The sequence below is a fragment of the Aedes aegypti genome, chromosome 1, assembly GCF_002204515.2.
Source record: "Aedes aegypti strain LVP_AGWG chromosome 1, AaegL5.0 Primary Assembly, whole genome shotgun sequence".
Classification (NCBI taxonomy): Eukaryota; Metazoa; Arthropoda; class Insecta; order Diptera; family Culicidae; genus Aedes; species Aedes aegypti.
The window spans coordinates 17,397,897-17,406,603 of record NC_035107.1 but is presented as its reverse complement, the minus strand read 5'-3'; the positions used below and the strand labels follow the sequence as shown (position 1 = coordinate 17,406,603).

The 8,707-nt window shown below is 42.1% G+C and overlaps 1 long non-coding RNA gene across 1 annotated transcript; it reads right to left on the bottom strand.

The window, feature by feature from the left end:
• Positions 1 to 1,633: 1,633 nt before the first annotated feature.
• On the bottom strand, positions 1,634 to 2,275 carry LOC110674762. Its single transcript, XR_002499172.1, has 3 exons — positions 2,086 to 2,275; positions 1,880 to 2,019; positions 1,634 to 1,813 (listed from the first exon to the last, which is right to left on the bottom strand). It is a non-coding gene; the product is annotated as an uncharacterized LOC110674762 (long non-coding RNA).
• Between the last annotated feature and the right edge of the window lie 6,432 nt (positions 2,276 to 8,707).

Here is an 8,707-nt window from a genome sequence, read left to right as displayed (position 1 = left end):
AAACCATCCACAACCATTCGCGACAATATTTGAATAATTCCCCAATGAATCCAAAATAACAATAAGTGTACCGTACCACGAACGATTTTTACAGTTTGATAAATGGTAATTGGTAAAATCACAATGTGGGGAATGGGCGGTTAAGTTATGTAACCATTTAAAAACGCCGATTTTTCCGAACAAAATTTTTCGTTTACAATTTGTTAAATTGTTGAAATACTATCCATGTTTTGCTGAATTTACTGTAACGCGAACAGTTCAAGAACGGTTGAACTATTAAGTTAGAACAAAAGTAAATAATGGATGTGTAATTGTAGATTTATGGTGCGTAATGGTATTTTAACCTTCTACCATACTGTGCTGTTGCTGTTGAGCCATATGAGAATATTTGACGACTTAGTACATTTAATAAGAAACAATGAAACAAATAAATGCGTGTTAACAAATCTAATTTCAATCCAAACAGTCAATTAAGTTGCTCATGCAATTACGAAACTAATGAAATCTACACTAAAAGACTGAATTCTGAAGTTAATCTATACCACACGTATCACTTGTTTCATCGGCTTATTTAAAATAAATTAACAAATTATTACGTTTTATTCCTCGAAAATATTTATTTTTTGTTATATATTCGCATTTTGTTCAAAATATAATAAATTTTGACACCTATAGGTGTGTACACATATTTGTTCTATAGGTAAATTCCTCTATGTTTTTTAATACTCTAATAATTAACCCGTATAGGCCTGAGTGGAAGCAAAAATACTGAAATACTCACCGCTCAGAGAATTCTTAACGGATTCAAATGATTTTTTGTCAGTTCACTGGCCCACATATCTAGTTTCTAGAAGTGGCCAGAGGAACTCGGAAATATTCCTGCGGCCGGAGTTATTCCGGTGGGTCACTGGGTCAAGTCGGGTAAAAAAGGGCTATTTTTTGGGACATGCCAAGTTACCTTTATTTATTTGCAATTACAATCATTTTAATTTGCATAAATCATTAATATCTGACATTTAACATTATAAATGAAGATTTTCGCACCGTTTAAAATATACCGGATGTGGCCATTCGGACGTAATGTCTGGAAGAACCGGCTATAGATTTGTTGGATACTAATTTGATTCAATTCTCGAAAAGTAGAAATCGAACATAATTGTGCACTAAAATGTATTCTCATAAGCTTGGCACAGATGTTTTGATACAAATTGGCCACTTTATTGTAAGTTTAAGGCGTCCCGGGTACCGAAAATGGTCATTTGTAGGATAAATCAAATGCAATACTCATAGTTATCCAATTCAATCGTTTCTCAAAAGATTTACACTGATGCAATTTTCTTAAAATTCCGTCATGTAGTGGCCACATTATATCCGATTCCGGAAAAAAATCTGTGGCTTGAAATTTGCCTACCTCCAGAGGCACAAACACACAGTACCCTTCTTACTCGACCTGACCCAGTGATCCACCGGAATAACTCCGACCACAGGAATACTTTCGCGTTCTTCTGTCCACTTCTAGAAACTAGATATCTGTGCCAGTACACTGACAAAAAATCATTTGAATCCATTAAGAACTCGCTGAGCGGTGTGGGTTTTAGAATTTTTGCTTTCACTCAGGCCTATACGGGTTAACAGCGCAGAAATATACATTCATTCGTACACTAAATTCCTTACTCAATCTTTGCCGGTTGCATCGGCAGTGGCTTGTCACTTTTGTTTCCGAGCGGGTTGAGGGTGAGCCTGCATAAGGACGTTCTCGGGGATAGATAATGTCATACGATGCGTGCTTCTTTGATATGGGCTGAAGTTCAGGCTGAAACATGAGAGAATTGCAGGATGATTCATTGAGTAATTCAAATTAGTGAGAAAAAAATATTACCTTTGTATGCTGTAGAGGGAAGACGATTTCGTTAACAAAAGGCACTTCGGGTGCCTGCTCTCCGAAGGTCCGAAACTTAGAATCACCGTAAACAACTGCCAGTGGCCATTTCGGTTAATTCTGTAGCCACCAACATCCTCCTGACGGTGACAATACCGGAGATGTTTGAGGCGAAAATTCGTTTGAGTTTGTTGATTATAACTCACCCTAATGGAATCGAAATCGAAACCCTAAATTTGAATCGAAAGAGAACTTTTCTGATCATTTCGTTTGGATTTTGTCCGAAATTTTTTTTTCTTGTTTTGATCTGATTTCTGACAGTAGCACAACGACCGCGAAAACGTACACAGTAAAAAAAATTGGTAGGTTCGGTGTCAATTTTACATTTCATATAAATGATCATCTATCTTACTTCCATTTTTGGTCGATTATACGGGGATCGTTTTTTGAAAATATATAAAAAAATCTATTTTTAAACAAATATATCGAGCTGTGAAAGAAAAAAACCAAATGTAATGTTTGGAAACATACATATTTCGTGATATTTTTTTGAAGTGTGTATGATACATATAGCTTACAAATACTAATGTATTATACAGTTTGGCAAATTGTTAAATTTTTGTTTCATATAGTAGAATAAATGTGTGTGTGATTATGACGCTCCAATGTAAGCACAAACCGTTCGAGAAAAGGTAATTTCATATTACCACAATATAACGAGCTAGCATTAACAAACAGTTTTACAACATCTGAACAGCATAGTGAATTGTTAACATTTGGCGTGCATTGGGCAAATAGCCTTTAATTGTTTTAAATTTAGGATACTATATTGTTCAACAAAAAAGCAACCACTTGTCATACGTTAACATTATTGGGTACAGGAAATTTATTGTTTGGAAAATAAGGCGAATTGTATTTTACTATGCGGGCACTAAAGAGACATCTCAGGCACTTTTCGAACATATCCCCGATATGGACCATCATTTACTGCGTGGGTAAACATCAATTTCAGCAGACGATGTCGCCGTTTGGGACATTTTTCCCATTTTCCACCAACCCTGAATCTCACCTTATACAGTTTTTCCCTACTCTTCAAAATAAATATTTATAAACTTCAGTACACATTGATTGCACAATACAGAAACGGTGGAACCAAAACAGAGGCGACAAAATTCACGCACACGGCATTGCGTTTAGACAAATATTGCACAAAACCGTTGGCTAGATAGGTATATCCAAACTACCCACCACAAAAACATTGTTGTCGATGTCACTTTGAATCCAACATGGGGTTTTTATTTTTATCCGAAGCCGGTCGGTGTTGCGACTCTAGTACGAGCGCTTGTACGAAGCCGGCTATTTTCGCATCGTTTGGCACCGTAAAAATAGCATCCCGAAAAATGCGGTAACGGATCCAAACTCGACAAGTTTGTGCGGTCCTAACCTATGTAAGCCTAACCCGTTCAAAGGTGATGAAGCTCGATGAGCGGTCGAGAATGTGGAATTCGATGTATTTGCTTTGCTCTATCTATGCTGTCAAATGCTGATTGCAAACACACCTCCTCTCGCGTGATGAATGCGATCGATCTGCGTAATTGAATTTTAATTTATACTCCATTCATGGCAGTGGTATACCAATTTTAGTGCAATAGGGGGAGATCCCCCAGTACCGGACACTTAAGCCACTAAATTCATAATTCGAAAAATATTGATTTTATGGGCTCGTGTTACCCATTTATGATAAATATTATCATTTTTATAGTGTACAAAAATAAATTTGAAAATATAAATATGAATTTTGACATTGCATTTTGATGATGTATTTTAGTACCAAATTGATCGATCTTGAAAGGTGGCACCCAATACCGGACACGATCTGGAAATACCTCTAATTCTGTAAATTTGAACATCATTGAATGTGTACACTATAGGAATAGTTTATAATTACCAATTCAATGCATTTGCAACATTTACAAGAATAATTTGAGTTTTTCTTAGTTTGCAAGATGCCTATTAAAAACCTCTTTCATATATGATGAAAAATAGCACATTTTACGATGTTGTTCTGAATGTTTATTCTTCTTAATTTTTTTGCATGTTTGATACCATGATCGACGGAACCCATGAAAAATGAAAGTATTTTGAGACACTGATGCAATAATTACAAAGATATCATATAACAAATCAAGCTGTCCGAATCTGAGGGACAGGAGGTGCTTAACCAAAATTGTAATTTGTCCATATTTAGTTCAATTAAGGTACAAAATACATTCAAATATCAAATAAGGATTATGTTCGATCATGCTTGCGGGATCCAAAGTATTTTATCATTTTCAAAATAATTACTAAAGAGGCTCAAAATTAAGTAAGTACGTCAATTTTTTTAAAATTTTCAAACTTTTCTACTTTTTTAAAAAAGCATGCATTTTACAAGGATGTGTTATTCTACACAAACATTAGTCTACATAATAGCTTTCTTATCTACTAATACACCATCTTGATTGGACCATGATTTCTCAATGTTTCGACTTTGTCCGGTATTGGGTGCTGTCCGACACTGGGGGATCTCCCCCTATTAGGTCGAATGGTGCGTGTAATGATCGATGAATATACAGTCATCGCCAAAAAGTAGTGTCCATTTGCTTATAATAACGAAAATTGGCGAACATCGGGTATTAAACGGAAAAAAAACCTGTCAAAGTGTGTTGCTTAATGGTCATTAAGCAACTGAAATCGATTTTCCATTTTCAGTCGGTTTTGAGTTGCGTAATGATTACATTACACAACAATTTGCAAAAATTGAAAAATAATGGTGTATGCATCCCGATATGATTTCTCAAGTGGTCTTCTACGAAATTACACTCGTGCTATAAAAATAATCATTTTTGAACTTGTTGCGTAAACCAGTATTGAATTCGACATATGATTTTACCAACTTTAGGTACGTCACTGTCGGCTTGTAATGACGGAAGGATATATTTGCACCTCAATAGCATAATAAACCATGCGTGTAAACCGCCAACATATTAAACACTAATTTTCAATGCCCCGATATTTACACAACAATTTTCCGCGCTGAATGACCAACTGAAAACAAACGCAGCCAGTTTCGGACTGATAAACCACACAACACCACTCGCCCCATACAGCCCCAGCTGTCAGGTCGATTCATCTGTAGTTGAAATCGGAAGAACAAACAAAAAATCCGGCGAAAAATGTAATTCCGTCCCGTATTAAGTATTTGCATTCCGGGTTCGGTCATGTGAAATGACCCGGATAAGCACCCCCAAACTGAACGCGGTCAACCCGTCACAATCAATGGTGGTTCTATTTTTGTCCATATAACTTCGAAATTGGATTCGTATAGTTGTCGATGAATGGCAGCGCGCGTGAGTTATATTAGTTTTGCCGTTTTATTGAATCGTTTCAAATTTAATAACCGCCCACTGAATGGAATTGAAAGTTTAGTTGCGTCAGGCGTGAAATCTTGCTTTCGTCTGATGCTTTAATATCTATGAACAATCGATGTGTTATTGGGGAAGATCGGGTAACCAACCCCCGGTGGGAACTTTGGTCGTAAGCTGACAGGGAAGGGGGGGTTTACTCTTGCTTTTGCTTCTGCAAACCTTGAGCGCCTGTACTCCATGTTAGGAGCGGCTCACAACAGCGTCTGTTCCCCATGTCAGGGGCGGCTGACCATCGTCCGAGTGTCCAGAGAAGTACTCTAAGCTAAACTGTGCACTATGGTCCTCCGAACATTTAGGGGGAATGGTCCTCCGGAAATCTAAGGGGTTGGTGTCAGGCCCTGCAAGCCAGCCGTAAAAAAATCAAGCAACGAATAAACAACGAGAGAATACGAACCGGGACTATCGGCGAAGACCACAGCGACGTAAAGGGACTAGCGATTGGAAGCTCGGTACGTGGAACTGTAAATCTCTCAACTTCATCGGGAGCACGCGCATAATCGCCGACGTGCTGAAGGACTGCGGATTCGCCATCGTAGCGTTGCAGGAAGTGTGTTGGAAGGGATCAATGGTGCGATCGTTTAGAGGTAATCATACCATCTACCAGAGCTGCGGCAATACACATGAGCTGGGAACAGCTTTTATAGTGATGGGTGATATGCAGAGGCGCGTGATCGGGTGGTGGCCGATCGATAAGAAAATGTGCAAGTTGAGGATCAAAGGCCGGTTCTTCAACTTCAGCATAATAAACGTGTACAGCCCTCACTCCGGAAGCACTGATGATGATAAAGACGCTTTTTACGCGCAGCTCGAACGCGAGTACGACAGCTGCCCAAACCACGACGTCAAAATCATCATAGGAGATCTAAACGCTCAGGTTGGCCAGGAGGAGGAATTCAGACCGACGATTGGAAAGTTCAGCGCCCACCGGCTGACGAACGAAAACGGCCTACGACTAATTGATTTTGCCGCCTCCAAGAATATGGCCATTCGTAGCACCTACTTCCAACACAGCCTTCCGTACCGATACACCTGGAGATCACCACAGCAGACAGAATCGCAAATCGACCACGTTCTGATTGATGGTCGGCACTTCTCCGACATTATTGACGTCAGGACTTATCGTGGCGCTAACATCGACTCTGACCACTATCTGGTGATGGTCAAACTGCGCCCAAAACTCTCCGTCGTTAACAACGTACGGTACCGACGGCCGCCCCGGTATGACCTAGAGCGGCTCAAGCAAACGGATGTCGCTGCGGCATACGCGCAGCAACTCGAGGCTGCATTACCGGAAGAGGGTGAGCTGGACGAAGCCCCTCTTGAGGACTGCTGGAGAACAGTAAAAGCAGCCATCAACGATGCAGCTGAGAGCAACGTCGGGTACGTGGGACGGAACGATTGGTTCGACGAGGAGTGCCAGGAGGTTTTGGAGAAGAAGAATGCAGCGTGGGCGGTCATGCTGCAGCAAGGGACCCGGCAGAACGTGGAACGCTATAAACGGAAACGGCAACATCAGACCCACCTCTTTCGGGAGAAAAAACGCCGCCTGGAGGAGACGGAGTGCGAGGAGATGGAACAGCTGTGCCGGTCTCAAGAAACGCGTAAGTTCTATCAGAAGCTCAACGCATCCCGCAACAGCCGTGCCGTGCCGCGAGCCGAGATGTGCAGGGATAAGGATGGGAGCATTCTGAGGTGATCGAAAGGTGGAAGCAGCACTTTGACAAACACCTGAATGGCGCTGAGAGCACAGGCAATGAAGGACGGGACAACGGAGGAAATGCCTTCGTCAGTACTGCGGAAGATGGGTCCGAAGAGGCTGGCCATTTGTCTGCACCAGCTGATAGGCACAATCTGGGAAACAGAACAGCTACCGGAGGAGTGGAAGGAAGGGGTAATATGCCCCATCTACAAGGAAGGCGACAAGTAAGATTGTGAGAACTTTCGAGCGATCACCATTCTAAATGCGGCCTACAAAGTATTGTCCCAGATCATCTTCCGTCGTCTGTCACCTGTAGTAAACGAGTTCGTGAGAAGTTATCAAGTCGGCTTCGTTGACGGCCAATCGACAACGGACCAGATCTTTACTGTACGGCAAATCCTCCAAAAATGTCGTGAAAACCATCACCTTTTCATCGATTTCAAGGCGGCATACGACAGTATCGACCGCGTAGAGCTATGGAAAATCATGGACGAGAACAGCTTTTCCGGGAAGCTCACGAGACTGATAAGAGCGACGATGGAAGGTATAAAAAGTTGTGTGAAGGTTTCAGGCGAACACTCCAGTTCGTTCGGATCCCACCGGGGACTACGGCAAGGTGAAGGACTTTCGTGCCTGTTGTTCAATATTGCGCTAGAAGGTGTTATGCGGAGAGCCGGGCTTAACAGCCGGGGTACGATTTTTACGAGATCCAGTCAGCTTGTTTGCTTCGCGGATGATATGGACATCGTCGGCCGAACATTTGAAAAGGTGGCAGACCTGTACACCCGCCTGAAACGCGAGGCAGCAACAGTTGGACTGGTGGTGAATGCGGCCAAGACAAAGTACATGCTAGCTGGTAGGGCCGAGCGCGACAGGGCTCGCCTAGGTAGCAGTGTTACGATAGACGGGGATACGTTCGAGTTCGAGTTCGTCTACCTTGGATCCTTGCTGACGGCTGACAATAACGTTAGCCGTGAAATACGGAGGCGCATCATCAGTGGAAGTCGGGCCTTCTATGGACTCCAGAAGAAGCTGTGGTCAAAAAAGATTCACACCCGCACCAAATGTACCATGTACAAAACGCTCATACGGCCGGTAGTCCTCTACGGGCATGAAACGTGGACGATGCTCGAGGAGGACCTGCAAGCACTTGGAGTCTTCGAACGTCGGGTGCTTAGGACGATCTTCGACAGTGTGCAGGAGAACGGTGTGTGGCGGCGAAGGATGAACCACGAGCTCGCCCAACTCTACGGCGAACCCAGTATCCAGGCCAGAAGGTGGCCAAATCTGGAAGGATACGATGGGCAGGGCATGTTGCAAGAATGCCGGACAGCAACCCTGCAAAGATGGTGTTCGCTTCGGATCCGGTTGGTACAAGAAGGCGTGGAGCGCAGCGAGCTAGGTGGGCGGATCAAGTGCATATCGATTTGGCGAGCGTGGGGCAGAACCGAGGATGGAGAGATGCGGCCACGAACCGAGTATTGTGGCGTGAAATTGTTGATTCAGTGTTATCTGTCTAGATGTTAACTAAATAAATGAATGAATGATCTAGGGATTACCAAGGTTACATACATGCAAGGAAATATCTAGAAACATTTCTGAAAGCACTTCATGAAGAATTCCGAGTCGAATTGATTGAGGAATTCTCAGCAAAAATTCTGA